Raw genomic sequence first — 5,616 nt, 5'->3', positions numbered from 1 at the left:
CTATGCGAGTCAGTGTCTAAGTGGTGTTTGATAATTCAATGCTGCGGTGTTGAGAGGTAATGGGGGCGATTGTCAAATACGAAGAGCATACTGCTTCTTGTATACATTGTATGGTTCCATTACTATACTCTGGCCACAATAGCTCCACTCTAAATTCCACACACTAATCAAATGACTAACTTCAACCCTGGATTTAACACTATACCCTACCCTAAATCTAACCATACAGCACTAATGACTAACATAAAACCGTATTGTAACCCTAACTATCACCCTACATGTACATCTTAGACGAAATACATGTACAGCCCGGAGCAATCGCCGCAGGATCAAATGTCGTGTCACCGTAACTAGACACTTTTCATCCACTTTAAGTTTATATTGAGGAAAAACTTCAGTCTAAAGTCCAGTTTCTCCCAGTTGAACATGGGGGTCCACATTCACCTTACAATTGCAGTAAGAAACATGACCCCCCCCCCCATTCAACTATTCTGTGCATCCTCATAACCCAACCCACATATTATCCTCCACATGCTTTTTCCATACGGTCTTTGTTCGTCCCCTCCTCGAACCTTGAACTCGAAGCCCTTTAAAAGGTGCCCATCATCCCTACCAACATGCCCCACTTGACCTCATCCAATCTTCCTCTTCTTCCAAACCCATCATCTGCATAAGTCCTCCGTCTTCTATCCATCCAACTTCACACCACACCACATCGGTCTCGCCATTGCTTGTTCTCTCCATCTGAAAATCTCATTTTCATCCAAACATCACTCCCATTCAGCGTCGCAGATCTCGAACAATTCTACACCATTCCTTTCATCATCAAAGGGGAGCATCCGATAAGAAAAATGCCATGTTGACCTGCAGCAATCTGGTCCCCGTAACATGAAGCTTAGCGATCAATTGTGAGGATGATTTTTGTGATTGATCATGCACAATAATCAATGCAATCAATCGCAGAAATCGGCTCCATGATCAATTGCTAAGCTTCATGTTACAGGTCCCTGTTGTAAGTTTCTCCATTAAGACAGGGTTGCGTATCTTCAACCCTGGACCCAGCAACATAAAGCTTTGTAAATTGATCATAAGGCTGATATCTATGATTGATCATACACAATAATCAATGCAATCACTCGTAGAAATCAGCTCCACGATCAATCGCAAAGCTTCATGTTATGGGGTCCAGGAGGAATTGCACATTGGTGTAGAGAGGCCCATATTCTGAACTTGGGTTTAAATCCCAACCCTGGTTTGAATTTGTGGTTTAACTATGGATAGCCAATTGGGGCACGAATATCTATTAGTACAATTTCAATTTATTAACTCACATGACACTCTAATCATTCATAACTGCTGGGAATGATAACTGAAGTATTTTTCTTCATTATGCAAGCAAATGGAAACAAAATAGTAAACATAAGAAATTTACAATGTAACCAGAATTTTTGAGTTTTTGGCTCCACATAATTTTAGCACAGAGTTAGCCCAGAGTCGAAGTAAAACCCGACTTCAGAATACGCGCCAATGAGTGTAAAAATAGGAATACTCAAGAATCTTGACTTTGTGGAAGGCAGAGTAAAATGAATACTAAAAAAGTTCCTTCAATAAATGTGCAAATGACCTTTTATTCTTTGAAACAACGAACACAAAATGAACCATGGAAAGAATAATTGGAAAAGAAATAATCAAAAAATCTGTATAAATTATACACCTGTTCATAATAAACTGAACTTGTCATCCATTTACAATATAAAAATAATTTGTACATTTTTTCCTTCATATAACACTGTATATAAATATCTGTCGATTTATGGTACAATTTTACAGAACAAGCCAACAAATTGCCATTTCAATGCCACAATCAATCTTTTTTCTATATAAAATATATCATATTGTATGTAATCTTAAAGTTACTACCTGTAATGGCAAGGGATTAGATAATTCTTATAAATGGGGAAAATGCTGATAAAACTTGTTCATCAAAGAATAGAATAACATACATGTAGCCAACAAGCTTTTAAAATAATCATGGCCTTGATTCCTTTTCCCCCTGGCCTTCTAGAGTAAAATGCAGAATAAGATGATAATCATTTTTACTTACTTTACTTACAGTTAAAGACAACCTGTCAATGCTGACAATGTTACAAGACAGTGTCTACAAGTCCAGGGAGTAATGGTATAAACATAGCATGATATTAAAGCTTTAAACAGTAAATATGAGATTCCAAAACTATGGTTGAAGACTTGAAGTTTCACTTTTGTTAAGAATATCACTCTTATTGTTTAAGTGCAGCATTTTTTTCTTGATAATGATAAGTGTATGAAGCTTCATTTTAGTGTCGCCCTTTGACACACAGAGATCAGCGCATACACATACGGCCATTCTACAGTCTTGCAAGCAGTAATGTGTATTACCGTACATGAACCCAACTAATTTAACTTCTGAGTGTCCATAATCTAAAAAAAGAAACAACAATGACAACAAAACCAGGCGAAAAACATTTAAATTGCTTCTCCCAGTAGGGGCCTTCACAGTATAATATCTAGGGACCATAACACAAAAAATTGCAATCGATCAGAAATTCTAATAGAGAGTAATTCTTGATGCCATTTCAGGAAGATTGCCCACACTGACAATTTGTCATTCTCTGACGGTTCTAATAGCCCGGGAAACAAAACATCCAGGCATTTTTAGTCTCGAGCCCTAGCAACTGACCAGCCAATTAAAACAATGCACTAGCAAAGCGTACAGCAGCGCAGAGTTTTGGCATGCCTACAACGCATAATACACAAACATTGCATTCATACTTTGTGCTGAACGTCGTGATAATCGAGTGTACCCATTTCATTATCTGGAAGTTTACGCATCTTTCAGTGCTGTTTCTGGCATTATTTCATTGTGTTTCTTGTACTTTTGTTTTCATCGCACTAAGGTTAGTGCTGTCGTCGTTATAAAGCGGATGTGACGTCACTACGCCTATGGTTACAGTCATAGGCCAGTGCTTCTTGACCAATGAAATCAAGAATTTTGCTAAAAAAGAAATATAGCTGACAATTTAGTCAGTCCTGTCAACTTCCTTGGAATGCCCCCCGATCTGCTACTGGTGAGTCTTATTGACAAAATGCACATGAAATATTGATCTTGACCGGCTATTGCCATTTTCTGATTAATCGTAAACCTTTGTGTATCAGTGCCCCGTCTTACAAAGTGTTGCAATTTATCCGATCAACCACAATTATGGAAAGCCAGTGACGTCAACATCTGATCTAAATTGCATGGTTGGGCAAAACATTTTCTAAATATGATGTATTCTCATACATTCATTGATTTCTTGACAATTCACTATGCTTCTCTTTGTTCACACAAAGGAAATTGTGTAAATTTCCTGTAGAAAGAGTTGAGCCAATGATGGATTTCCACATAGTTGAGATTGATTGGATCAATCGTAACTCTTTGTAAGACAGAGCCCAGCCGTAAGAAAGCAAAACATTCAACATGCATCCCAAATTGGATTGAAATCCCTTTTCATGATAATCTACTACATGTAGATAATCAGTCAAGCAATTCAAAATCTCTACTCCACATAAGTGAAGTCCTTATTTTCATGCAGTTCCAAAAGACATTAAAAAAATTGCATCTCTGTTGAAACGGAAAAAAAACCCTTTATATATTTAAAACATGCACCATGAGAACTACACAGATTTGGCAAATTGACAGAACTTATAAAAGGCAGTAATTTTCTCTTCACTTTTCTGGGGAATGATACAGAACAAGTTGCACTTAAAGTTTGGTCCTGAAAAGGATGTTTCAACAAAAATGAGCAAAGAACTGTTGCAAATGAATACAAGCTCCCGAGTCCAAAATCAAAATTTTGTCTCATCTGATCAGAATAGCAGGGCCCGCTGGGAGAACAGTTTTCGGAACTGAAGTGGCTACCCTGGGTAAATATACCTTTATTATTATCATTATTATAAGTGTGCACAATTTACACATTTGACGCTTCTGATCAGTTGGAAACAAATTTTGAGCTGGCATTCATTTGCAACAGTTCTTTGATATGACCCTGCATGGGACGGTCTTCTGAACATTGCCTTTCCTTGGTATTTCATCTTTCCTCACAAATAGAAATATTCTTTCCCGTTGCTTTCATGCGGTTAGGCCCTACAAGAAAATGGCTGTCTTTGTCTTTCTTCCAAAATTCCTTCCCAGCTCACTATCTCCCTTCAGAATGAAGCCCATTAATTAGCACCATTCCACAAGTACTCAAGCCTTCCTATTGCTTAGTAGGAAGGGCTTTACACTTGGAACTAACACTCTTTTTGATTGATTTGCATGTGAAGAGATGGGCGGATGCTCAGAGCAACACTACAGAGAGAGGACAATCTTCAGAATACCGATTTACGAAAATCATAGCGGTCTCTTCTCTCACAGAGTTATGTCAAACGTGTTGATAAAGGATATGACAGCTCTCCAGAATACAACCCCTAGAGGGTGTTTCCTACAGCTGTTCATAAGTTACGAGCAGCTTTACGAAAGACTTTTGATCCTTTCTTGTGGTAAATGATAATAATAATAATAGGCATTTATATAGTGCCATCTATCTAGAAATATTCTATTCCGAGGCGTGTTGTTATTATTATTATCACCCCCAGCTTTACATGTAGCTCGAGCTGCCTTTCATGCGCTCATGCATTCAAGGAATTAATCCTGCCGGGTACCCATTCACCTCACCTGGGTTGAGTACAGCACAATGTGAATAAATTTCTTGCTGAAGGAAATTACACCATGGCTGGGATTCGAACCCACGACTCTCTGTTTCAAAGTCAGAAGACTAATCCATTGGGCCACAACGCTCCATATTTTCCATGATACACACCATATTTTCATGTACATGTAGTTCCGAAGAAAGGGTTACCAGTCATACGTCGTAAGTTTCTTGCAACTTACAAACAGCTTCATGAAAACACCCACCTGACCAGTGCAATCGAGGAGGCATCGTAAGCTGGTGGTCTCACTCATCTTTTAGTCAGAGGGTCAAGGGTTCAGGTCCCAGCCATGTTACCCTTCAGCATGAATTCATCACAGTGTGCTGCACTCAACCCAGGTGAGGTGAATTGGTACCCGGTACCGAGCAGAAAGTCGAACAAATGTGGAGTAATTTATACTGTGCCTTTAAACAGGCAAATATATAAACAGTGCTCATTAAATACCAAATATCATGATTATTATGATTATTATAGTTACTATAATGATACATGTATATGTCTATCATAACCTAACAAATGAAAAAGGACTTTCTCAGTCTTCTAGTAGTCTTCATGCCACCGAGAGGCACGGCGCATGTGACTATTATTTGCACATCCCTTTTAATATATTTCAGCTTTCACAACATGTAGAAACAAGACATCTTTTAATATCATTTTCTCATTTCACAAATATATAAATCTCTGGAATGAATCAAAATATATATATTTAGTTCACACATTTTATGTTCAGTGTGGTTCGAGAGTGAAAACATAGGTACATGACATATACACATGCATGTGTACCGGTATTTTTCAACATAAACATTATACATAAGAATGAATTGCTTCTTTCATACATGTACATGT

Source organism: Lytechinus pictus, chromosome 16 (assembly GCF_037042905.1).
Source record: "Lytechinus pictus isolate F3 Inbred chromosome 16, Lp3.0, whole genome shotgun sequence".
Taxonomy (NCBI): Eukaryota; Metazoa; Echinodermata; class Echinoidea; order Temnopleuroida; family Toxopneustidae; genus Lytechinus; species Lytechinus pictus.
This window is presented reverse-complemented; position numbering follows the sequence as displayed.